General features: G+C 43.4%; 2 long non-coding RNA genes across 2 annotated transcripts; one reads left to right on the forward strand and one right to left on the reverse strand.

Moving 5' to 3' along the window:
- The first annotated feature begins 553 nt into the window (after positions 1–553).
- Positions 554–24,841, forward strand: LOC115502414. Its single transcript, XR_003965079.1, has 3 exons — positions 554–850; positions 23,421–23,595; positions 24,004–24,841. It is a non-coding gene; the product is annotated as an uncharacterized LOC115502414 (long non-coding RNA).
- On the reverse strand, positions 7,893–27,123 carry LOC115502415. The gene is made up of 3 exons (XR_003965080.1): positions 27,039–27,123; positions 25,286–25,291; positions 7,893–7,904 (listed from the first exon to the last, which is right to left on the reverse strand). It is a non-coding gene; the product is annotated as an uncharacterized LOC115502415 (long non-coding RNA).
- Between the last annotated feature and the right edge of the window lie 575 nt (positions 27,124–27,698).

The following is a 27,698-nucleotide window of genomic DNA, read 5'->3' on the forward strand; positions in this document are numbered from 1 at the left end:
CACATCTTAGACTCCTCAGCTCTCTTGAATCTTTTGATCTGTTCCCTCTTCCATACTGCTATGTCCTCTACCGCTCCTTCCTTCCCTGCCCGGCCCTTCCCCTCCCACCTTCGCCCCTCAACTCTGGATAATCATTGGAGCTTTGAGCATCCTCCCCACTGTGGACTCTTGAGGGGCTCAGAGACCCCATGAGCAACCATCTGGGGCGGAAACAGGCTGACGGGGAACAGGAAACAAAGCTCACCACCAACCCTGTGTACTTGTCACACCCCGAGCTTTTTCTTTGAAGTCAGGAAGGTCTCAAGGGCCCCTGGGTTCTTCACCCCAATTTGTCCTTTAAAAAAGACATTGTTAACTATTATAGAAAAAAACACATAATATTAAATTTACTACCATTAACCATTAACCAGTGGATAGGTCAATGGCGGTATATAGATTTTCAGTGTTGCACAACACGTCTCCAGCATGAGTTCATTTCGTGACTGAAAATCTACACCCACAGTTCTGTGTTCTCTCCTTTCCGCCCTGACTTGCTCTGAGTTCCTCTTTCATTTCTATAAATTTGACTACTTTACATACCTCACGTAAGTGGAATCTTAGGGTATTTGAGTTTCTGTGATGTGCTTAGTTCACTTAGCAGCAAGTCAGAATCATCTCCTTGTCTAAACCTGGACAACACCCCACTATACACAGATGCCCCATGTTCTTCATCCACTCCTCTGTCTGTGGACACGTTGGCTGCTTCTACCTCTTGACTCTTGAGAATTACACAGCAGTGTACGGGGATGCTCATAAACTGCCTCCAATTCTTATGGATATAAAATCTGAACTGAGTTTGTGCGATCACATGGTAAGTCTATTTCTTGATTTGGGGGGAACTCTTCACTGTGTGCTACAGCAAATGTGCCATTTTACATTTTGTCCAACCATGTGCCAGTGTTCCAATATCTCCATATCCTTGCCAGCATAAGCTGTTTTATGCTTTTCGGTTTTTGGATGCTTTGGTTATTGTTGTTGATTGTGACCACCCTAATGGCTGCGACATGATATCTCCTTGCTGTTTCATTTGCTTTCTGTAATATTAGTGGTGTTGAGCATTTTCTCATCAGCTTGGTGGCCATTGTATATCTTTGGAGACATGTGTATTCAAGATTTTTGCCCATTTGTTAATTGGGTAGTTTGTTTTCTTGTTGTTGTTGAATTTTAGAATTTCTTTACATACTTTAGATGTATCAGTTAATTCCCTAACTGATACACAATTCGCAAATACTTTCCCAATTGTGTAGTTTCCCTTTTCCCTCAGTTGAGTGTTTCTTCTGGGGCCAATAGTTAGTAAGCTTGAAATGGCACCACTTGTCTATTTGGCTTTTGTTGCCTGTGCTTTTGGTGTCATGTCCAAGACCTCATTGCCAAATCTAATGTCATCGAACGTTTCTCCTGTTTTCCTGTCTCAACGTCATAGTGTTAGGTCTTCTGTTGAGATCAGTTATCTATTTCCAGTGAATTTTTGTGTATGGTAGAAAGGGAGGGTCCTGTTTTCTTCTTTTGTGTGTGGATATCCAGTCTTCAGAAGAAGTTTCTTTGAAAAGACTGTCCTTTCTCCATTGGGTGGGATTGGCCCCTGTCAAAGATCGTTTGGTCATCTGTGGGAGGGTTTATTTGGGGGCTCTCTGTTCTGTTCCTTTGGTCTACATGTGTGTTTCTATGGAGGTTTTGTTTCCTGTAGTTCAGAAATATGTTTTGAAATTGGGATGTGAAGCCTCCTGCTTCTCTTTTTCTAGATTGTTCTGGCTCCTTGGGGTCCGTGGAGATACCATATGAATTGAAGGATGATTTTCTTCTACTTCCTGCCAAAAATTCCATTGAGATTTTAATGTGGATAGCATTGACTCTGTAGATCACTTTGGGGGGTAGGGACATTTTACCAATATGAAGTCTTCTGACATATGGTTCTGTTCCTGATCAGGATGGATTTTCAAAGAAGCAGTTGCTCTAGTCCCCGCTCCTTCAGTCTCCCCAAACTCAACCCTCTGAAGGATTCACTCACCTCTCCCACCCCACTCAGGGACTGTCTGAGCTGATGAGAGGACAGGGTTTCCAAAGCTTCAGGTCTGGAGATTGTGTGAGGACATTGAATAAGCCAGACTTTTTCTCAACTCCTTCCAAGTTTTTCTTCTCTCCGGTTTAACTATTAATCCATGGGTATCTCTTATTCTGTAGTTGTCATCTCTTTTCTTCTGTCACCAACTGTGCATCACTGGTATGTCACTAATTCAGTTCAATATCTCTAGAAATGGTAAACATTTGCTAAGGAAACTGGGGGATTTAGATGGGTATTTCCAGCAACATGGGAACCCCAACCTGGCTCATCTAAGATTACTCCCTTCTCATCATGCAACTAACCCTTATTCATCCTTTTTTTATACCTAAGATTTTCCCTTCAGCTTTCCTGAATCCTTTGATTGTCCCCCATCAACACCCCTTTATCACTAACTGGCAAACTTCTGCTTTCCTTCTGAACTCTCAACTTCCTACTCACTAGGGCATTAAGTCTTAACCCCTTCCTTTGTCTTCCTCTTGACCCTTGAGCATTTGGGGATAAAATCGTGTAAAGCAGGGTAGGGAGTCTGTGTGTGAAACATGATTCATGATTAAGATGGCATAGACTTGTCAGGGCAGGAGTGTCCAGGGGCGTGAGGAGTCTAGGTGGAGGCTGACCCACCTGCTGTGGGGAGAGCAGCTAGAACCTGAAGGATGAGGTGGGAGAGCCATTCTTGCAGCCTTAGGGGTCAGTGTGAGAGGTGGGGAGGGGGGTTGGTGGAAATGTGAAGATTCTTAAAGACTCAGAGAAGCATCCTGACACTGGGCACAAAACACTTGATTCAGGGGGCCCATTTTGGAGTAGACAGTCATAAGGATGAACACAAACCTCCAGAAGCTGGATGGAGAGATGTTTGTATCTCTCAAGGGAGTTAGATGCACACAAAGAGCTCCCAGGACACAGCAGCATGTGGGCTAGGATGGGATACTAGGGATATGGGACAGACCACAGGACATGCCAGCTGGTGGGGGTTCAGAGTCTGGAGAGTGTGGAGGGATTGGACGGCACCAGGACCCCATGGAGGCAGTGGCTTGACTGCCAGTAGCCTGGCAGAAGGGTGGAGGCTGAATGCCTATGAATTAAAGAAAAAGCAATTACTCTGAGAAGACTTTATTTCCTCACTCATTATGTCTTGTACTATGTTTGCCTGAAGACAGTTTCCAAGATCTTCAGGTAACTTAAAATATTACCCTTCTGCTAAGTTAAGCTAATTATAGATATTCATTAAATACCTAAATGATTTCCAAATGGGCTGAAACAAAGCATAATCACACCGTTATGAATATATTGCTTCTCTTAATGAACATGTCCCATTTGCCGTGTTGTAGCAAAAGGGATGTATATGTATACAAAGGTTGGGGAGAACCCTCTTCACAACGTCTGATATCCTATTCTGGTTTTGACAGTCCTTGGTTATCCAACACTCAAATTATCCCTGTGAAATAGAAGTTTCTGTAGGAAAGATAATAATCCTTCCACATGAATGAGCCTCTGGTAGAAAAAATCAGGGAGCAGAAAAACAACTTTGGGAGCAAAGTATGCACTTTATGAGCACAGTTTGTCCCCGTGTAAAAAGGCATGCATTGCAGCATAGGACGGATGAAAGTGTAGGACAGAGCCCGAATGCACATAGAGAGTGTGGCAAAAGGTTCAGGGTCAGGGAGTTTTATTTGTCCTGGTTCTCTCAGGCTGAGATTACCTGGGTTCATGTATAAGAGCTTTTTATTTATTTTATTTTTTTTTAAATTTTTTTTCAACGTTTATTTATTTTTTTTGGGACAGAGAGAGACAGAGCATGAACGGGGGAGGGGCAGAGAGAGAGGGAGACACAGAATCGGAAACAGGCTCCAGGCTCCGAGCCATCAGCCCAGAGCCCGACGCGGGGCTCGAACTCACGGACCGCGAGATCGTGACCTGGCTGAAGTCAGACGCTTAACCGACTGTGCCACCCAGGCGCCCCCATAAGAGCTTTTTACAAGAGCTTTTGGTGTCAAGTATTTGATGTCCAGGTGGAATTCAGTATTTTTTTTTTTTTTTTTGTTACAAAGACACAAGTTTTGTTGGATGTTCGGTCTGCTTTTTTTTTTTTTTTAATTTTTTTTTTTTTTAACGTTTATTTATTTTTGAGACAGAGAGAGACAGAGCATGAACGGGGGAGGGGCAGAGAGAGAGGGAGACACAGAATTGGAAGCAGGCTCCAGGCTCTGAGCCATCAGCCCAGAGCCCGACGCGGGGCTCGAACTCACGGACCGTGAGATCGTGACCTGAGCTGAAGTCAGACGCTTAACCGACTGAGCCACCCAGGCGCCCCCGGTCTGCTTTTAATAAGAGGGTGTAAAAGGAAAAGATTCTCCTCTTCTGAATAACCTGCAGACAGCCAAAGAACGAATCAGAAGGAGCAAAGGTGTTTCTGATCATGGGAAGCAATGGGATCCTTGCACAGGGCTGGGAGCATGAGGAGGTACAAGTGGGGTGACAGCATTGTACCATAATCACGTTCCCGGGGCTGCAACAAGGTGACCTTTTTAAAGATTTCTTTTTTTTCTTTTTAATATGAAGAGAGAATTTCTGGAGTTCTTTTAGTACTGTGTTAGAGCAAATAATTGGCCCCCCAAACATCATGAATTTTATCCCTGGATCCTGTGAATGTCATATTCCCTGGCAAAGACACTGCCCGTGTGATGGAGTTAGAGATCGTGAGATGGAAAGATTATTCTGGACTGTCCGGGTGGTCGCTCTATGTACTCTCAAGTGTTGAGAGGGAGAGTGTGAGAGTGAGAGAGAGAGAAAGAGAGAGAGAGAAGGGAGATTGGCCTAGGGAGAAAAACAGTAAATGTGAGGATAAAGCAGGAGAGAGAAGGTGGGTGAGATGGGGAAACAGGACCCAGAATGAGGAAAGCCTCCCAAAGCTACAAAAGAGAAGAAAACACATTCTTCCCAAGAGTCTCAGGAGGGTACACATAAGTACAGATGCCTCCATTTGGGTAGAGTGAAGTCCATTTGGGGATTGTAGTTTCCAGGACTGTTAAAAAATTTATAAACAGGTTGGATGTTCAATGGAGATGACATTGAAGACAAAACACTCAAGTTGGGGGAGCTCCTGGTCAAGTGGGGAGTCATTAAGCTGTATAAGCCAAGAGAACTGCAGACAGAGACTCAGGGGCTCAGGAGCTCAAGGCTTGTCAGAGGGGGCCCAGATGAAGGAGGAACGGGCAGGAGGTGGAGGTGTGGGGGAGGTTAGAGTCCAGTGGGGGAGCGGAGTCCAGAAAGGCAGGAGGGATTGCAGGGTGCAGGGATCACACAGAGACCAGAGGTGATTGCAGGGAGGAAGGGGGTTTCTGGTCTGGTTGCCTGGCTCTGGGGATGGGGGTGGGGAGGGCACAGGGTCGAGGGATCCTGCTTTGGATAGGGAGGGCCAGGGTTTCCCAAGGTCCAGATCAGACCAGGATGAGATGCCTTTATCTGGCGTTCAAACCAGTTTCAGCATTGCTCAGGATTGTTCTAGAAAAGTAAAATGTCCGCTTCCTTCCCTGAGGAACCTTCACCTCATCAACTCATTATCAAGGTCCTCCAGGAGAATTTTGTGTAACTGAAAGGCATGGGGTGACTAGTTTGCAGGTCACAGGGAGGACAGGAGAGGGTCAGGAAGGGGACTGAGGCCAGGTGACTTGACAGTGGTCAGAGCCTGGATGCAATGGAGAAAAGGGGGAAGAATCTGCAGTGCCCTGGATGACTGGGGGTCCAATTGAAAGGGGAGGGGGCAACACTCTAGGGTTCAGAGCATTGAGCAGCCAGTTTTATTCTTTCGTTCATACAAGGGCCTTTCTTCTAGCATTTGCTTTTAAAACTCTCAACCAAAGAGCCCACAGAATTTCTGTGTTTGTCACCAAGGGCAGCTTGGAAGTGAAACCAGTCTTGGGATTCCCAAAGTGTGCATGAAATCACCGCACAAAGGCTTTGACCATCAGGAGTGGGGAGGAGCAGCTTTCACAGCTGCCAGACAGGTTGCAGAGCATATTTGAAGACCACTGGGTGGGGGTCTCCAAGGGAGCAGAGCGGCTCCTCGGGACAGCCCAGTCCCCTGTCTGGTTGTTGGTGAGGGACCTGGGATCATGAGGGCTGAGTTGGAGGCTGCTATTTCCAAGCTCTGCTTGGAACGAGAAGCCTGAAGCACCAGAGGAGTGCAGGCTCCACATCCCCAGGTCAGCCCCAGGACTTCCCGGGTTCCCCAGGGAGGGTTGTTCCCCTCATACCCTTTCCCCCTCCATGAGGTCTCAACTGACCAGAGGGGGGAGGTCTGGGAGCCTTCTGAGTTTCACCACCACCTCCCCACTTCAACTTGAGTCCCCTGCAACATGAGTTTTGGGGGCCCCGCTCTTTCCTCCAGCTCAGACTTCAATGCAGCTGGCTCTCCTCTGGCCAGTTTTGGGTACATGCCCTGCAACTGGCTAAGGCGCCTTCAGCCAACTGCTGGTTTGTACTTCTCTCACCTTGAACTTCTCCTGGGGAGATGAGACATGCCAAAGCCCCCTTGGGATCCTTAGCCCCAGAGTTTCAGCCTTGGGAACCGTCCTCCACCCCCATCCTTCCCTCAGCAAATCTCACCCAAGCTGCAGATCCCCTCTCCCTTTCCATCCCACCCCATCCCACAGAGCTGTCTTTGTCATCACAATCACTGAGATTTTTCCCTACCTCCTCCTTGGGTTGTGGCCACAGACCCTGCGCCACACAGGAGAAAGAGGTCAGCTTAGAACCAGGTAGTAAGTTTCCAGATACTCCTCTTGTTGATAATAAGTTTATTTGGTCAGTCGTGTCGAACAAAAGAAACTGAGGGTGCAAAAAGCAAAACAAATATTCACTTCAAGTATTTGGACACAGATTTTAGAGGAACTGGAAATTTTCTCTGAGGCAGGTGGAGAAAGAGTTGATAAAGGTAACCGCCCCCCACCCCCCAGCCTGTAGAAGTTCTTCTGAAAGAGATCTGAATGACACAGCATAAACAATGAATTTTAATATTTGTAGGTTAAATTTATTTTTGTAAATTAAATTTAATATTTGTAGATTAAGATTTGTAGCAACTACTATCCTGGTACTAGCTGGACGGAATTCCGCAAAGCAAGCTCTCTTCTGAGAATGGCGGCCAGATGTAGCCCTTTTTGATTGGCACAGGCTGGTCATGTGACATCCAGATGTGGGCGGGCATAGGCCCAACTTCAGCGGTGATCTCCCGGCTCCATGTTGGATCTCCTTAACATTGTGATTCCATTTCCTTGTTTCAGTTCACAGTTGTGTTGTGAGCCAGTGTTCTTTGTGAGTCCGGTATAAGGGGCCAGATGACAACTCACGGAGAGAGCTGAGCACACATACAAGCTCCACTGGATGTAGATAAGCTAGGAAGTTAATATCTTCTTCTCTAGATAACAAGTATTTCCCCAGAGAGCTCAGATTGCATAGCTGTAACAGTAGCTAAACCACAACCACAGCTGTGGGTTTAGAAAACATCTTGCGTCGAAAGCAATGTGGCATATTTAGCAAGAACCTTCCAACATTCAGCTTGCAGACACGGGAAGCAAGATTGCGCAGGGCATAAGTAAGGATAGTCTTCAACAGAAAATGGCACAGCATGTTTGACCAACCTGTGTCGTTGCACTGGTTCTCCAGAAATGGCACGGGCAACTCCAGGATATACATTCTTATGTTGTTCAGGACAAAGGTGGCTACAACGTTCGCAATTAATTCCATGACGCGAAGTTGATACTAAACGTGACTGAATTGCTATAGGACAGAAGGAGTGTGCTCTTCTCTGTTTCGTTCCCAAAATTTTGTCTCGCATAGAGATCCAGCCTTTTATAATTACTGGAATGAGTCATTCTCTGACGTCACACTCTTAACGAAAGAGGGGCTCCTGGCCAATGAGATTGTAACATGTGTCTCAGCAGCCAGTACCTTTGTGCGGTATAAAAGAACCATTTCTCACAACAGAAGGCACGTGTCAGACGCTACCTTGCAATCTGCATACCAGCAGAGTTACCGAGAGGCCTAAATCTGATTCTTGGTGCTCCAGATCTTCTGTAAAGGAGTAGCTCTGTTTATGTTTTCAGGAACCTTGCAGTTCTCCAATGTTCCAATGGAGCTCCCTCTCCTCTAGCCTAGGGAATGTGTATGGGAGGAAATTAATGCAATGGTGCAATTTTCTGGCCCCTTTCAAGATTTCCTGACAGTGTGTTCATCCCAGGGACCACTGTCATCTTCCTTCATCCTGCCCTGCTGACCACATGCTTCGCTGTACTGCCCTTGCTTCAGTCAGTAGCTTCAGAAATGGCCAGGTTTTCTGAGATACCCCTGGGAATTTTAATGGCTACATGGGGCACCTTGGGAATTGCAAGCAGGCTCCTTTGAAACCCCCTCCTCTGCCACCTTTCTGTTCCTCCTTCCTCCTGTTTTGCCCTTTGACTTTCCCTTCAGTTCCCTTGGATCCCTTTTTTTTTTAAATTCTTTTTTTTTATTTAAAAAATTTAAATTATTTTTCTGTTTTATTTTGAGAGAGAGAGAGAGAGAGAGTGAGAGAGCAAGGGGGTAGGGGCAGAGAGAGTGGGAGACAGAATCTCAAGCAGGCTCTGCGCTGTCAATGCAGAGCCAGTTGGGCTCAAACTCACTGTGAGATCATGACCTGAGGCAAAACCAAGAGTTGGACGCTTAACGGACTGAGCCACCCAGGTTCCCATCCCTTGGATCCTTAGATGTGTCCCCCTTCAACACCTTCACCTCCTCTAGCCCTCTGTCTACACCTCTGAGACCTTCCCCTTCCCACTAGGACTCCTCTGCTGTGACAGTCTCTGGGGCTTCGTTGTGCTGCCCCCATCATGGTCATTCAAGGGACTCAGGGACCCCACCTGAGGCTGTGCAGCTCCACGAAGTGGGCTGGATATTATGTCCCTGGGACAGGTTATGGAGACACTCAGATGGCTGGCTGCTTGGTCTGTCCTCAGTCTCTTCCTGCAGTTTCATCCAGAGCCTCCATTGGCTGACACATGAGGGCACAGGACATCTTCTGAGTCCCCTCCACAAAGATTGATAGGAGTGCTTCAGGCCTCTTCTTGAGCAGGTGACCTCAACTTGCCCAGTCCCCTGGCACCTGCTCCTGGTCAGGAGGTCAAGGTGAGGAAAGAGTGAGAGCCAGGACTTTCTACTAGGAAGTTGTCTTCGTTGAACAGATGCTCTAAGCACTCTTGTTGCATCTGTCTCTCTGATGAGTGCGTAAGGACCGAGAAAAGGTCAACTGAGGCACATTCATATTTTCAAGAGTTTACCTGAGCATATAGAGATTGGAATTGGGCAGAGCCAGAGCACAGATGGCCAGAGGTACTCCAAGAACAGGAGCCAGGCCAAAGGTTTTTCTAAAGAAGAGCTGGAAGCAAAGCAATGACATAGTTTGATTGGCTATGGCTGGAGCTTTGGTCTTCTTTGGGCAAACCAAGTTGGCCGTCTGTGCTTGGCTTCCCAGTTTTCTCTTCTGGGGTGGGGGTGCTCTGACCCTAGCTCAGGTTTTGGTTTGGCTGTGTAGGCCACCAAGGTGTTAGAGCCACCTCAGTCTGCTGTTGGCTTGTTTAATTACATTAGCAGAGTGTATGTGTCCTATGTGTAATATGTGCCCTCCTTTGCCTGGTGGTACTAGATGAGTCCCTACAATTCCTGAGAGTCTCTATTGTAAAGGCTATAGAGAAAAATAAGTGAATATTTGTAAAAATGTCCTTAGGTGAAGGAAAGTGAATGAATTCTGACAAAACATTATTTCAATAGCAATGGTATCTTGTCATATGTCAATGTGAAAATGATCTGTATCTCTTGGTAGTTTATAGACTTGTACTATGCCAAGTTAAGTGAAATACTGACCAGTCTGTAAATACCTAGATGAATCCTAAGTAAGTGAGCACACTAAATATTAGTTACCACAAACAGTTTTCAGGCTACAAGCACTTTTGTGCCTGTTAATCTGTTAATGAATGTGTTCATTTTTGCCAAACTGAGAATTACTAAAAGGACTTCTTTGCTTATAAGTATGTGTGGTATGTCTGTCCATGTGGTATGCTTCAAAATGCTGGGCATTTGAACATGGTCCATGTTTTTTTTTTTTTTTTTTTTTTTTTTTTTTTTTGCAAAAAATAAATTTAATCATGCAATGTTTAAATTAAATGGAATGTCTGATTGGATGGGGGCCTCCAAATGTGGGGAGATGATTGGGTGGAAGCCAATAACCCGGGTGGTAACAGAATTCATTCAAGGTGAAAGAAAAGAGATAGAAGTTTACTGAATATACTGCAAGGGATTGGTGGGCAGGATAGTGGAGGAGAGGCTGTTTGCAAGGAGGCACTGGGTGGGGGCCATATTTAAAGCAGGAAGGTGAGGAGGTATGGGACATAGGAATTTTCCCTTTCTTCGTAACTGTGCCTGGCTGTAAGTAGCCCATTGGTCAGTTAGGGCTTATGATTGTTTTGAGGTGGGTCACCCAATAGGCCTGTTTGTATTTAGCCAGGGGGGTCACTGTGGGCCCTTTCTGCAGTCCATCGCACAAACCTGTTTTCCTAAAAGTGCCTCTACAAATCTTATTTGCCAGTATACACTACCAGGAATACACAGTAAAAAAAAAAAAAAAAAAAATACACGGAAGCGGGGGCAGATACTTACAATGGGGCAAAACCCCAAGTGAAACAGAAACATGACTTGAAAATTCTACTATACATTATTTGGGCATGGCAACTACTGAAAACTTTGTCTTTTGATGATGATCTTGCTGACACTAATAGTTTCACCTTTGTCGATGATTGTGATTCTGATGATGATGACAACAGGGATATTCTAAGAGCATTTTAAAGAGCTTTCTTCTGGGGCGCCTGGGTGGCTCGGTTAAGCAGCCAATTTCGGCTCAAGTCATGATCTTGCGCTCATGAGTTCGAGCGCTGCATTGGGCTCCGTGCTGACAGCTCGGAGCCTGGAGCCTGCTTTGGATTCTGTGTCTCCCTCTCTCTCCAACCCTTCCATGCCCATTCTCTGTCTCTCTCTCTCTCTCCCCAAAATAAATAATAAACATTATAAAAATTTTGAAGAGCTTTTTTCTGTCATCTTCATAGTATATACAGGTAGCATGGTATATCCACTTATGTGCTACTTTCTTTTCACTGAGCTTTCGTGAAGTTGCAGAAATGACACTGCCTGACTGACAGGCAGGATTCAGGGGTCTACTCGTTATCTGCCAAAACCGTGTGTGGCTTAGGCACAGTCATCTGTCTTTCAGATTCTTTTTTGTCCTACAGGAAAATAAGATATTGCAACAGAGGTTACTTTTTTTGTCCTTTTCAGGTCTATTAGAAAATTTATGCAGAATGACTGCACAGTAAGATCTGTACTATATGAATCCAAGGAAATGCTTATTCTGACTAAAATATTTCCTCAAATCTGATCTATGCTCTTTGTGAAACTCCCAACAGTACCATGTCTCATGCACAGAGTCAACAGGCCTCTTCACTGCATTGCTGAATATTTTCAAGATGAAAAGCTTGTTGAATCCAAAACAGTGAAAGTAGTAATGTGAAAGTAAAGTGAAAAGCAACATAGGTCTTTGAGGGAGAAATCAGTGCTCGTGGTGTTGGCTTTAATGATGTGGAGAATAAAGGCAAAAAGAAATGTAGATAAAATTAGATTTCCTTACAGCTCACAGCCCTCTAACAAGTCCCTGGGACAGACAGAGTGACTTTCCTGGAGGAACTCAGCTACCTTGCCGTCAACACTTTGCTCAGGGCAAAAGGAAACCTCAGCTTGACATTGTCCCGACCCCCCAGGATCCTGTGAATCTACTCTAAACATATAGAAATTCCTTTGGAAACTTGCTTTATCTTTCCTCCCCAAAATATATGTTAGCAATCATCCTCCAAGCATATGGCCCCCTGATATACATCCGAAGGGTTTCATGACTAAGGGTTTACTAGACAGCAGTAAATGACCTTTTCCTAACAGCACCTAGCCCCTCAAGGTCCTGGAAACCTGGCTTGAAAAATTCCTTAGAGACTTATACTATCCCTAACCCCCTCCCAACCTGAAGGTATGTAATCAGTCACTCGTCACACTCCAAGTGCAACTCTCTTTTTTGCCCCTGGGTCCTGTCCCTGTGCTTTTTTTCTTTTTAATTTAAGTTAGTTAATAGTGTAGTCTTGGCTTCAGGAGTAGAACTCAGTGATTTATCTCTTATATACATTTGTGCTCATCCCAAAAAGTGCCCTTCTTAATGCCCATCACCAATTTAACCCATCCCCACACCAACCCCCCTTCCAGAAACCCTCAGTTTGTTCTCTGTATTTAAGAGTCTCTTATGGTTTGCCTCTCTGTTTTTATCTTATTTTTCTTTCCTTCCTGTATGTTCATCTGTTGAGCTTCTCAAATTCCACAGGAGTGAAATCATATGATACCTTTCTCTGACTGACTTATTTTGCTTAGCATAATACCCTCTAGTTCCATCCACCTTGTTGCAAATGGCAAGATTTCATTCTTTTTCATCACCAAGTAGTATTCCATTGTGTACATATTTGCGACATTTTCTTTATCCGTTCATCAGTTGATGGACATTTGGGCCCTTCCCATAACTTGGCTTTTGTTGATGGAGGTTGCTATGAACATTGGGGAGCATGTGCCCCTTCAGATCAGCATTTTTGTATCCTTTGGATTAATTCCTAGTAGTGCAACTGCTGGGTTGTAGGATAGTTCTATTTTTCATTTTTTGAGGAACCTCCATACGGTTTTCCAGAGTGGCTGCAGCAGTTTGCATTCCCACCAACAGTACAAAAGGGTTCCCCCTTCTCCGCATCCTCACAAGCATCTGTTGTTGCCTGAGTTGTTAACTTTAGCCTTTCTGACAGGTGGTATCTCAATATGGTGGTGATGAGTGATGTTGAGCATCTTTTCATGTGTTGGTTGGCCATCTGGAGGTCTTCTTTGGAAAAGTGTCTATTCATGTCTTCTGCCCATTTCTTCACTGGATTATTTGTTTTTTAGGTGTTGAGTTTGGTGAGTTCTTTATAGATTTTGGATACTAACCTTTTATCTTATGTGTCATTTGCAAATATCTTCTCCCATTATGTCAGTTGCCTTTTACATTTGTTGATTCTTACCTTTGCAGTGCAGTTTTTTATCTTGATGAGGTCCCAATAGTTCATTTTTGCTTTTCTTTCCCTTGCTTTCAGAGATGTGTCGAGTAAGAAGTTGCTGTGGCGGAGGTCAAAGTGGTTGCTGCCTGTTTTCTCTTGCAGGATTTTGATGGTTTCCTGTCTCCTGTTTAGGTCTTTCATCCATTTTGAATTTATTTTTGTGTATGATGTAAGAAAGTGGTCCAGGTTCATTTTTCTGCAGGTTGCTGTCCAGTTCTCTCAGTACCATTTGCTAAAGAGACTGTCTTTTTTTCCATTGGATGCCCTTTCCTGCTTTGTGGCAGATTAATTGGCCATATGTTTGTGGGCCCATTTCTGGGTTCTCTATTCTATTGCATTGATCTATGTGTCTGTTTTTGTGCCAAGACCATACTGTCTTTGATGATTACAGCTTTGTAATACAGCTTGGAGTCTGGAATTGTGATGTCTCCAGCATTGCTTCTCTTTTTCAACATTACTTTGGCTATTCAGGATCTTTTGCATTTCCAAACAAATTGTAAGATTGTTTGTTCTAGCTCTGTTAAGAATGCTGGTGTTATTTTTACAGGCATTGCTTTGAATGTGTAGATTGCTTTGGGTGATACTGACATTTTAACAATATTTCTTCTTCCAACCCATGAGCATGGAATGTTTTTTTAATCTTTTTGTGTCTTCTTCAATTGTTTTCAGAAGCTTTCTATAGTTTTCAGCATACAGATCTTTTACCTTTTTGGTTAGGCTTATTCCTAGGTATTTTATGCTTTTTGGTGCAATTGTAAATAGGATCGATTCCTTGATGTCCCTTTCTGCTGCTTCGTTATTGGTGTATAGAAATGCAACTGATTTCTGTACACTGATTTTATATCCTGGAACTTTGCTGAATTCATGAGTCAGCTCTAGCAGTTTTTTGGTAGAGTCTTTAGGGTTTTCCATGTAGAGCATCATGTCATCTGTGAAGAGTGAAAGTTTGACTTCTCCTTTGCCAATTTGGATGCCTTTTATTTCTTATTTCTCTTTGTTGTCTGATTGTGGAAGCTAGGACTTCTAGGACTATGTTGAACCACCGTGGTGAGAATGGACATCCCTGTCGTGTTCCTGATCTCAGGGGGAAAGCTCTCAGTTTTTCCCCATTGAGGATGATATTAGCTGTGGGCCTTTCATATATGGCGTTTATGATGTTAAGGTATGTTCCTTCTATCCCGACTTTCTTGAAAGTTTTTAATTTTTTAATGTTTATTTATTTTCGAGAGAGAAAGAGAGACAGAGTATGAGTGTGGGAGGTGCAGAGAGAGAGAAGGAGACACAGAATCTGAAGCAGACCCCAGGCTCTGAGCTGTCAGCGTAGAGCCTGATATGGGGCTGAAACTCATGAACTGTGAGATCATGACCTGAGCTGAAGTCGGATGCTCAACTGACTGAACCACCCAAGTGCCCCTCTTGAGAGTTTTTATCAAGAAAGGATGCTGTATTTTGTCAAATGCTTTTTCTGCATCTATTGAAAAGATCATTTGGCTCTTATCCTTTCTTCTATTAATGTGGTGTATCACATTGATTGATTTGTGAATATTAAACCAGCCTGGCAGCCTAGGAATGAATCCACTTGATCATGGTGAATAATTCTTTTAATGTACTGCTGAATTCAATTTGCTGTTATCTTGTTGAGAATTTTTGCATCCAGGTTCATCCAGGATATGGGCCTGTAATTCTCCTTTTTAGTGGGGTCCTTGTCAGGTTTTGGAATCAAGGTAATGCTGGCTTCATAGAATGAGTTTGGAAGATTTCTTTCTATTTCTATTTTTTGGAATAGTTTGGGAAGAATAGGTATTAATTCTCCTTAAATGTCTGGTAGAATTCCCGTGGGAAGCCATCTGGCCCAGACTCTTATTTGTTGGGAGATTTTTGATTACTAATTCAATTTCTTTGCTGGTTATGGGCCTGTTCAGATTTTCTGTTTCTTCCTGTTTTAGTTTTGGCAGTGTGTGAGTGTCTATAAATTTGTCCATTTCTTCCAGATTGTCCAATTTTGTAATTTTCATAGTATTCTTTAATAATTGTTTGTATACCTCTGGTGTTGGTTGTGATCTCTCCTCTTCCATTAATGATTTTGTCTATTTGGGTCCTCTGTCTTTTCTTTTTGAGAAGTCTGGCTAGGCGTTTATCAAATTTATTTATTCTTTCAAAAAACAAGTTATTAGTATCATTGATCTGTTCTAATGCTTTGTTTTGTTGTTTTGGATTCTATATTATTTATTTCTGCTCTAATCTTTATTATTTCCCTTCTCCTGCTGGCTTTGGGCTTTATTTACTGCTCCTTTTCTAGCTCCTTTAGGTGTAAGATTGGGTTGTGTATTTGGGACCTTCTTGCTTCTTCAATTGCAATGTATTTTCCTCTTAGGACTGCCTTTGTTGCATCTGTAAGTGTTTGGACTGTCATGTTTTCATTTTCATTTGCTTCCATGTATTTTTTAGTTTCTTCTTTAATTTCCTGGTTAACCCTTTTATTCTTTAGTAGGATGTTCTTTAACCTCGATGTATTTAGGGGCTTTCCAAATTTTTTCTTGTGGTTAATTTCAAGTTTCATAGCATTGCGGTCTGAAAGTCTGCATGGTATGATCACAATCTTTTTGTACCTGTTGAGGGCTATTTTGTGACCCAGTAAGTGATCTATTCTGGAACATGTTCCATGTGCACTTGAGAAGAATGTGTATTCTGCTGCTTTAGGATGAAATGTTCTGAATATACCTGTTAAGTCCATCTGGTCCAATGTGTCTTCAGAGCCATTGTTTCCTTGTTGATTTTCTGCTTAGATAATCTGTCCATTTCTGTAAGTAGAGTATTAAAGTCTCCTACAATTAAAATATTATTATCAATAAATTTGCTTAGGTTTTTGTTTAATTGGTTGATATATTTGGGCTACTAAATACTTACAGTTGTTAGCTCATCTTAATTATGATATAATGCTCTTCTTTATCTCTTGTTACAGTCTTTGTTTTAAAATCTAGTTTGTCTGATATAGGTATGGCTACTCTGGCTTTCTTTTGATGCACATTAGCATGATAGGTGGTTCTCCATTCCCTCAGTTTCAATCTGCAGGTGTCCTCAGGTCTAAAATAAGTCTCTTATAGGCAGCATATAGATAGATTTTGCATTTTTTTTAAATTTCTTTCAATGTTGGGGCGCCTGGGTGGCTCAGTCGGTTAAGCGTCCGACTTCAGCCAGGTCACGATCTCGCGGTCCGTGAGTTCGAGCCCCGCGTCAGGCTCTGGGCTGATGGCTCAGAGCCTGGAGCCTGTTTCCGATTCTGTGTCTCCCTCTCTCTCTGCCCCTCCCCCGTTCATGCTCTGTCTCTCTCTGACCCAAAAATAAATAAAAAACGTTGAAAAAAAATTAAAAAAAATTTTCTTTTAATGTTTATTTTTGAGAGAAAGTGTGAGGGGGGGAGAGGCAGAGAGAGAGACAGAGAGAGAGAGAGAGAGAGAGAGAGAGAGAGAGAGAATATGAATCAGGCTCCGAGCTGTCAGCACAGAGCTCAACACAGGGCTTGAACTCATGAACCATGAGATCACAACCCAAGCCAAAGTCATACACTTAAACTGCTGAGCCACCCAGGCACCCCTTGTTGTTTTTATAAGTCAATTCTGATACTTTATGACTTTTGTTTGGGGCATTTAGTCCATTTACATTCAGAGTGGTTATTGAAAGATATGAACTTAGTGCCATTGTGTTATCTGTAGAATTCATGTTTGTGGCAATGTTCTCTTTGTAGTCTTTGCTGCTTTCCACTCATAGAGTTCCCTTAGGATCTCTTGCAGGGATGGTTTGGTGATCATGAACTCCTTTAGTTTTTGTTTGTCTGGGAAAGCCTTTATCTCTCCTTCTATTCTCTTCTAGCTTCTATCTCTTCTTCTATTCTGAATGACAGCCTTGCTGGATAAAGAATTCTTGGCTGCATATTTTTCCTAGTCAGCACACTGAATATTTCCTGCCACTCCCTTCTGACCTGTCAAGTTTCAGTGGACAGGTCTGCTACTAACCTTATGTGTCTACCCTTGTAGGTTAATGACCTTTTGTACCTAGCTGCTTTCAGAATTCTCTCTTCATCTTTGTATTTTGCCAGTTTCACTATGACATGTCATGGTGTTAACTAGTTTTTACTGATTTTCAGGGGAGTTCTCTGTGCCTCTTGTACTTAGATGCCTGTTTCCTTCCTCAGATTAGGGAGGTTCTCAGCTACAATTTGTTCAAATAAACCTTCTGCTCCTTCTTCTTACTCTTTTTCTTTGGGACTCTTGTCATATGGATAGTGTTCCATTTCATGGAATCACTTACCTCTGTAATTCTCCTCTCATGATCTAGTAATTTATTTTCCCTCTTTTTTTTTCAGCTTCATTATTTTACACAATTCTATCTTCTATTTCTCCTCTGCTTCTTTAATCCCTGCTGTCACTGTATCTAGTTTATTTTGCATCTCAGCTATAACATTTTAGAATTCATCCTGACTAGTTCTTAGGTCTTTGATCTCTGCAGCAAGGGTTTTTCTGGTGTCTTCTATGTGTTTTTCAGGCCCATCTGACAGTCTTTAGACTGTTACTCTAAATTATTGTTCAGTATATTGTTTATATCTGTTTTGAGCAACTCTCTGGCTGTGATTACTTCTTGACCTTTCTTTTGGGGAGAATTCTTCCATCTTGTCACTCTGGCTTAGTTTCTTTCTTTTGCATGTTTTATTTTTTCTTTTGCATGTTTTAAAAGCTTGTTATGTGTCCTACACCTGAGGGTACTACCATATTAAAAAGGGGTCATACACCGTGCAGGGCCTGGTCTTCCAGGAAGTGTTTCTGGTGTATTCTGTGTGCACTCTGTTGTGTTTTAGCTGCTCTTTCCCATTGGTCAGTTCTCTGCAGAGCTTCTCCTTGCCTTTATTGGTGGAGTGTTTGGACTTTTAACTGGGTGTGCTTTGATTTGTTTGTTGAAGTAACCCTGGAAAAAAGGGAGGGGAGCCTGATCCCTAAAAAGAAAGGGAAGAGGAGAAAATAAAACCAAACTGAGAATGAAAAAAAGATAAGGCTAATTCCAGAGAAACAGAGGAAAATAAAGAAGAAGGAAGAGAAAAGATGGAAAAAGAATAGAATAAAAATACCTGATTTTATATATATATAAATATTTAATATACTATATTTAAATATATATTTAAAATATATATTTAATATATATATAGTAAAACCTTGAAATTTCTTGAATATATATATAAAACCTTGAAATTTCTTGTATATATATAAAATATATTTAAAATATAATATATATATATATATATATATATATATATATATATAGTAAAACCTTGACATTTCTTGAAGGCTCATGGATTCTCAGAATGATGCAGGAGCAGGGGCTTGACTTTGAAATCCCTGCTTCCATTAGCACAAAACAAAAGGGTGAGATGGTCTTTCATGGGTTTGTGACCAGGCATTGCATTCTCTTCTTCTGTAATGTAGGTCCTCTTTGGCATCTTTTTCCAAAAAAGCGCTGTCTCATCACAGTTAAAAACTCTCTTCGATAGGTAACACTTGGAAACCATGAACTTCTGGAACTTGGTAGCAAACACTTCAGCTGCCTCAGATTCTGAACTCGCAGCCTCTCCATGCCTCACAACACTATGGATGCCACCTTCCCTCTTAAACTTACCAAACCATCTCCTGCTTGCCTTGATGACTTCTTCATTTTCTGTTGATGTAACTGGCAGTTTACTTATGAGGGTGGTGTACAAGGTCTTTGCTTTCTCGAAGATAAAGTTCTCGGTCACAGTCCTTTTACTGCATCTAGTTCACTTATTTATTCTTTTGTCTTTAATATTGTGCAAATGGTTGATGTAGACTTCTTATAAAATCTTGCAATTTTGGCCACTTGCGTACCTCATTCATACTTCTCAATGATTTCCTTCTTAACTTCCACCATAATCATCACCTTCTTCTTACTGTCTTTGTTTTCAACCTTTTTCTGCATGAGGGCCATTGTATATGCTCGCACAGATGTTGACTATGGTACAGTGTTAATAAACACTGTGTTAATGAACGCAGTGAATAAACTGTATTTAACATAACTGGCAATAAGGCAGCAGAGGAAAGTGTCAATATCTGCAGGCAGCCTGACCTAGAATGAAGCAAAGCCTTCCTAAGCTTACTCTTGTATGGAAAAGCAAAGACTGTCCATAGGTGCTTTGAGGTGACAAAAAATACACTAGTGCCTTCCAACATTCTCAAAAATCACTGATTTCTGCCAAAATCCATGACCTGCAACCAAGCATGCAAGCATGGGAGACGATCACCCACAATCCTGCAGTGAGAGAGAGAGAGAGCCAGAGAGAGAGAGGATTCATCGATTGATTATTGACTGGGTTTGGAGTATTGCTTGTACTTTCTGTTCTGTTTTCTGGAAAGAAGGAACCCTGGTGTTTTTGCTCTTAGGCTATCTAGAGCTCATTAAACATAGAGAGTCAGATCTAGACACTTAAACATTATGAAGACATCTGTAGCAGACCAGAACACTTCTTTATTTTTAAATCAATGGGTAGGTGTAAATAATCGTTGATCAGTTAAACATGGTGAATGAACACCCATTATTCTGATCTTAAACCAGCGGGGCCAAATTGACACAGTTCAAAACATTTAACACTAATGAAAACATCAGATTTCTCCTTCCTTAGATCTACGAGGCAGCAAAACAGATTGGTTTTTCAGTCAACAAGGTTTTATAGATTTCTACAAAGAAATAGTGAAGAAAAAGCTGAACTCTACAAGTGAAATGCCAGCTAGTAAAGTAGAGGAAATGGTACAGTGAGCTGTTTGGTCACCTCCAAGATTTAACCGATGTGAACATTTAGATATTGGCTTCAGATCTCCCTTTTTGAGAAAAGAGGCAAAATGTTACATAAAATCAGACACCAGCTCCTCCTCCCTTGCTGCCCTCTTTCCCCAGAGGTAATGACTTGCTGTAGGGAGAGGGCTTTATCCTATGCCTGAGACTTTTAATAGCTGTTTGATTGATCCTTTTTACACGATTGTATTCACCAATAACATGTAATATAGCTTTTTTAAAAAAAATTATGTAAATGAGTCATAAACTAAGTATTTTTTGTCCTAGGATTAAAAAAATCCTGAGTCTTTTTTACATACAGCATTGTTGTTCTATGTAATCTCCTTCATTTTATTTATTTATTTATTTATTTATTTATTTATTTATTTTTTAATGTTTATTTTTGAGAGAGAGAGAGAGAGTCGGGAAGGGGCAGAGAGAAAAGGAGACACAGAATCTGAAGCAGTCTCCAGGCTCTGAGCTGTTAGTCGAGAGCCCAATGTGGGGCTCAAACTCACAAGCTGCAAGATCATGACCTGAGCTGAAGTTGGACACTCAACCGACTGAGCCAATGAGGTGCTCCTAATCTCCTTCATTTTAACTGCTGGGTAGGATCCCACCTGAGGAATAAGGCACAGATCATTCCCCTACTGAAAGGCAGTAAGTTGAAATCACTGTTTGCTAGCAGAGCAAGACTTCCATACCCTGGAACATGTTTTCTTATGCACAGGTTGAAGACTTTCCCTGGGGCATATACTAATACCCCAAAGTGGAGGCTGGTTGCTGGCTCTGGGGCAAGAGCATCTTTAATGAGAATGGATAGTGCCAGAGGACTCCTTGAGTGGTTCTACTAATTCACATGTCTGCCCTGAAAATGAAGAATTTTAATTGGCCAGAGCCTCACCCCACTCCACTATATAAGTCCCTGGGGACTCTACACTCTTCACTTTGTCTGTAGGAGAACAAGTTCACTGACTACAGACTGTGAGGAAAAGCACATGCTGCTGTAGAAACAGTAATTCTGTAACTCTTGATGGGTTTCATTCCACAATAGAATTTTTGCAGGCTTTTTGGGCAGATATGTATTAGGTAAATGCGTGGCTTTAAAAAGCCACTTGGGATCCACTTTCTTGGTAGAAGATTTGAACTTCTGTCTCTCATAGATTAGAGAGCAAGCTAATCAGGAAGGATAGAGAATATTTGAGCAATGCAAGAAGCTTGGCATATATGTAAAATGTGGTCATACTCATTTTCAAGCACAAATGTCAACTTTATAAATATCTGCCACATACTAGGCCACACAGCAAATTTCAGTCAATACCCAGACATGGAAGACTCTGTAAACACTGTGCTATGAAAGCAGAAAACTGAATAAAAGGACAAGCCGAACACCACCATCTGCATAGAAACCGTGTGTGTGATGAAAGAATCATGGTTGAAGAAGACACAATAATGGCAATTTCAAAATATGCCTGAGTGACAGTAAAAACTTTACATAGAACCCACAGGATGCAAGCCAGGTGGACTTGTGGGCACATTTTAAATGTTAAGATGCTTAACATAGAAAAGAAGAAAAAGATGGTCATTGTAGAGCTAAATTATCCACCTATAGGAATAAGAAAAGGAACAAACTCAAAGGAGAAAGAACATAAACATGAACAAGAAACACAGATATCTGGAGATGGTTTTTCCTTTCTTTTTAAGCTTATTTATTAAGTTTTGAGAGAGAGAGAGCACAATCGGGGGAGGGCAGAGAGACAGGGAGACACATAATCCAAAGCCGGCTCCAGGTTCTTAGCTGTCAGCACAGAGCCCAACACGGGGCTTAAACTCACTAACAGCAAGATCATGACCTGAGCTGAAGTCAGACACTTAACCGACTAGGCCACCTAGGTGCCTTGGAAGTATTCTTCTCTTAAAACTTTTTATTTTGTGGAGGAGTTTGTTGAGGATTATCTTTAACTTGAAGATTTGTTAAATCTCACCCATAAAGACATCAGGGCCTGGTACTGTTTTTTTGATGGAGGGAAATTAGTGATTCACATTTTAATTTTTTAGTTATTGCTCTATTCATATTATGCCTTTGTTCTGAGGTGAGGTTTGGTGATTTACATTTATCTAGATAATTGTTCATTTCATCTATATGTGAAAATACACTGGCCTAGCTTTTGTGGTAGTCTCTGATAAACTTTTCTTGTATATCCCTGATAAGTCTTTCAAGATTTTGTCAGTATATCAATCGAGCCCTTTCTCTCTGTCTCTAGCATCTGCTAGGTAGTATGCGATCACTCCCAGCCTGTCTTCAGTAAGAACCCTGTTAGGTCAGCTTAGCAGGAATTACTCTAATTCTTGGTAATTTTCCATCCACTGACTGCCCCACCGTGCTCTTGCTTATAAATCACCACTCTTCTTGTTGACTTGGAGTTGAGTCCAATCTGTCTCCCATACTGCAAACCCACTGTTGCAGTCAGCCTCAATGAAGTGTGCCTTATTGTCTGTAATGAGTGTCAGAATAGTTTTTCAATAGCACGTGGAAAGGAGTAATTACAATATGGTTGATGAGGCAAGACGAAAGTACATAACGGGCTGTGGGGTTATGATGGAATCAATTGGGGCTTGTGAAGTTTCAGGAATTTGAAAATATTAAGACAATTGAAGAGATAGTGTTTAGGATGAATTAAAAGACTGGAGAAATAACAGGTGTGGGAAACAGAGAAATTAGCCCACTTTTATGGGCAGGGCATGGAAGGACCTCCTAGAACAAGTGTCCAGAAGAGCTTAGCTGTCTGATAGGCATTTCAGTATTTCACGTCCACAATGAAGCCTTGAGTTTTTTCCTTTCCTTCATGGTTTTGCCAAAAATACTACCTCAGTTTCTCAGACCATAAAATCGTGCCACTATCCCCTGTGTGTTGAACAAGGCAAAAGCTTGAAAAGGAGCAGTGCAGGCTTCCAATCTGGACACACTTTTCAAGTGTGTTTGGGGCGACGCAGTGCTGGAGATGGATGCCTTTCCAGCACTTTCTAGCTTGTGGCCTGAGGGTGTGTCCTGGGAGTTCTGATGGCTGGACTCAGGAAACCCGTCAGTGGGGATACTTTCAAGGAGAGCAAGGGCTGTAAGAAAGTGTAAAAGTAATGATCATTTACATAAAAAATGAGAGTTCCAGCTGACGAAGTACAGTGGGTGTTCCTCATAATCTTCAGTGTTGGAGAAATAGGACAATTCATACATTCTTTCAGTGTTGAAATGAAGTAGTTGACAGGAAAATCCAAATCTTTAAACTTAATTTCAGATGAGACCAGCTGAGCGTCATCGTCACAAAGAAGGCAGCTGACAGTCCACTTCCAATGTGACTCTTTTCTCCAGATGATACTTCCGTGTGACCCAAGCCAGTGAGGTCCCCAGAACCCCAGACTGAATTCCATATTATGTGACAGAACGTCTTACACTTGGACTCAGAGACTCAGGTGGGTACCTGCAGGTCCACGTGTTAGAAATCTGACCCCAATGAGTTTGCTGGTCACTAGAGATACCTGAGGGTGTTCCTAGACCCAGCATTGCCCCGTTCCCCTTCCCTTTCTGTCAGTGCACGACCTGCACTGTGACACCGAGGGCTCCTAAGGCATGGTTGGTCACAGGGCTCTGAGGATGAACATCCACAGATGCCGTGAGACAGAAGCTGCGTGCTGGCAGGTGCATACTCCCGGACTCTCCCAGATCACCTGGGACATATGTCAGTGGTTTGCGTTCTTGTACATGGTCCCCTGGTGTCTGAGGGGAGAAGGGAGGATGAGGCTTTCCAATAATGGGGTATTTGCTCCTGCCAGTAACCTGGTGGTGGTGGATTTTGAGTTGTGTTTTTCCTTCTTCTCTAGTATATTCAAGCTGCATGAGGAATCGAAACAAAAGATACTCAGGAGAAGATGTAGTCTGGATTATTATGTTATTCTACTTGGGCCTGTAAAGCACAGACATGCAAGTGATCCCACCTGAACACAGAAAACAGAGAAGACGGAAGGATGCAAATGGTTAATAGTGACCCGAGCGGTGACTCTCCGACTCCTTAGCTGCAACGTACAGGACAGCACTGGCAGGGCACCAGCAGGGCGTCCAGGAAACAGCGTCCCAGGCTGTGGCTCAGGAAGGGGCTGCTCCAGGTGGGACCCCGCTCCACTCCGTGTGCTCTGTGTGCTGTCCCACCGCCCACCCAAATCCATCCTAACCGAGTCTGAAGACCTCCCAGCCCAGGCCAAAGCCGTGAGGATCGCGTCCTGCTGGCCTCTCAACGAAGCTGGGACCCAGCGGAACCAGTGCCCGCAGGCCCTCTCGTCCGTCTGATCTGCACGCATAATTCAATCGTTCACTTCTGGTCTTCGCACAGGCTCAGCCTGCACGCGACTCCTCCTGATACAGGTCTTGCCCTCCACTGGCTGCTGAAGCAAGGATCCTGAGAGTCACTATTGAATCTTTCAGCTCCTCCCTGCCCCATGTGGAAACCGTCACCAAAGCCTCCATAGGTCCCCCACCTGCCCCAATATTTCTCATATTTCTCTATCACCTGCTTGTGCCCTACAACCACGTGTCCACACTGTCCTTTCCTGTGTGGACCTGGCTGGATCTAACCGGGCTTCCGAGGGGATTAGGTTTCTATGGTTGCTGTAACAAATTACCACACGCTTAATGGCTTGAAAACAAGACAACTTGTTAATCCTGGGGTGCCTGGGTGTCTCAGTCAGTCGAGCGTCCAACTTTGGCTCAGGGCATGATCTCGCGATTCATGGGTTCGACCCCGCATTGGCTCTGTGCTGACAGCTCAGAGTCTGGAGCCTGCTTTAGATTCTGGGTCTCCCTCCCTCTCTGCCCTTCCCTTGCTCATTCTCTCTCTCTCTCTCTCTCTCTCTGTCAAAAATAACAATTAAAATATTAAAAAGGAAAATGCTTAAAGAAAAACAATTTGTTAATCTTAGAGTCTTAGGTTACAGTCAGATTAGAAGCCTGACACAAATATCTCCCCCAATATAATCTCGCTATTTAAGGTCTAGCCTATTAACAGCTTTAATTCCCTGTTGCTATGCCCAGTCCCATGTTCACAGGCTTAGGAGCAGGGTGTGAATATCTTTGGGGGTCACACTATTGCCTACCACACTCAGTTTCCACCATCTCCTCTCTCTGAGGCCTTCTCCACCCGGCAAGCACAGCCATGCCCCCATAATAGCATCTGGGCCCTGAGTGTCCAGCCACTGTCCCTGGCACCACCCCCTCTCCAACACCGTGGGCCTGGGGTTGCTTGTGGTTACAAGTCCACTGTGTCACATCTGCCACCGTAAGGGTTGGGTGTTGTGGCAGTGAAAACACCTGCATTGGTCAGGAGATGGAAATGGTCAGCCCCCATAATAGCATCTGGGCCCTGAGTGTCCAGCCACTGTCCCTGGCACCACCCTCTCTCCAACACCGTGGGTCTGGGGTTGCTTCTGGTTACAAGTCCACTGTGTCACATCTGCCACCGTAAGGTTCTTCTCCAGGGTCCCTGATTGCCGTCCAGGAACTTCACCGTGAGCAAATCTAAAGTGTATTTGAGGGTTGGGTGTTGTGGCAGTGAAAACACCTGCATTGGTCAGGAGATGGAAATGGTCAGCAGGAGTTCAGGCAGGAGCATCAGTGCCCTCTGGTGGATGGTTCCTGCTGCTGGAAGAGCAAACAGGGCCCTGGACAGGAGACAGGAGGGCTCAGCTTGGACAAAGGGCACATTCAGGTCCAGAAGGAGGCATATTTAGAGGGGATGAACTTATGGCTGCCCGTGGCTCAGCAGCTGGAAGACTGGTTTTTGCCAAGGGTGTAACCACAAATCAGGACACCACTGGGTTATACTGCCAGGTTGGCTGAGGGAAATTCTGTAGACATTGGGATGCAAAAACATACATGACCGCAAATTGATATGTGATGTCATTAGACACGTCCTCTGATGTTCTCAGCATCCTGAGAGGCATGTTAGCCATGAATCAAAGTCATACCTTCATTCGGAAGAAATATCTTGTTAAGAACATGATATGATAGGAATTCCTCTTTATCTTCAGAATCATATACCTTGGCATCATTCCTTAACTATGATGCCCCTAAAATGGACCTAGTTAACTTAGTTGGGGGCTAGCCAGTGTTGGGATCTGGTTCCCACCACCTGCGAGCTGACAGCATCCTGTCCTCCAACTCCGGACCCCTCTCGGAACCACAGGAGCCTCTGATGCTCCGTCATTAAAGGAGGGGGCCTTTTGGATAGAGGCGTGCTGATTCGAAGGTGCACATGCACCCCAATGTTTATAACAGCACTATCAACAATAGCCAAAGTATAGAAAGAGCCCAAATGTCCACTGACGGATGACTGGATAAAGAAGTGGTGGTATATATATTCAATGGAGTATTACTCGGCAATGAAAAAGAATGAAATCTTGCCATGTGCTACTACATCGTTGGAACTAGAGAGTATTATGCTAAGCGAAATTAGTCAGTCAGAGAAAGAAAAATACCATGCGACTTCACTCATATGAGGAATTTAAGATACAAGACAGATGAACCTAAGGGAAGGGAAACAAAAATAATGTAAAAACAAGGAGGGGGCAAAACATAAGAGACTCTTAAATACAGAGAACAGACTGAGGGTTACTGGTGGGGTGTTGGAGGGAGGGAGATGGGCTAAACGGGTAAGGGGCATCAGGGAGGACACTTGTTAGGATGAGCACTGGGTGTTATACATAGAGGATGAATCACTGGCATCTACTCCTGAAGTCATTATAGCACTATATGCTAACTATTTTGGACGTAAATTTAAAAAACTAAAAAAAAAAAAAAATAGAGGAGGGCGTCTTTTCACCTGTCCACCTCTGGACTCTGGGGGTGTGGGCGCCGTGGGCTATACCTACATGTGAGCAGACTCCTGATTGGCAGGTGTGGGGTCTGAGCGAGATCTGTGCGCCCCCTTGTGGCTCAATCCGGACCACCACCAGAACCCTGAGCTCCTGTCCTCTGTGCAGGAGCATTGACATGGATCCGGAAGCTCTGCATTATTTCTGAAGACCTACCACAGAGCCCTGACCGGGCACAGTCCGCACCGTTTCTCCCCGAACCCCATGACCACCGCAGCTTGGAGGTGCTTTCCCATGAAGCTGCCCTGATCCTATAACTGGTCTAGTCTGTCGGACACGAAGAAGTACACGAGGTGCAGGGTTTGGGTGGCTAGAGGCTTTTTATATAATGAGTGTGTTTCATTCATTTTTTATTTTCAAAGCTAGGATCACGTCCACTTGGGTCATTGATTGGGCCAGAGCAAAATGGCGGGTGAATTTTTTAAAAGAGAGAAAATCGTCTCATTAGAGATGAAAAGACAGATACTCTCCGGGCTCCCCATTTCTGTAAATTTTGTATGGCTTGAGTTGCTGTGATAGTCACATGGAGGATGAATACAGGCATTGGTCCAGTAAGGCAGGGCTGGCCTCACCAGCTGCAATCTGTGCAATCCTGCAGTGATTTACAAGCGCCCTGCGCTGGGCGCCGGGGTGTGTCACTTCGAAGAACATGT

This window comes from Lynx canadensis, chromosome E2 (genome assembly GCF_007474595.2).
Source record: "Lynx canadensis isolate LIC74 chromosome E2, mLynCan4.pri.v2, whole genome shotgun sequence".
Classification (NCBI taxonomy): Eukaryota; Metazoa; Chordata; class Mammalia; order Carnivora; family Felidae; genus Lynx; species Lynx canadensis.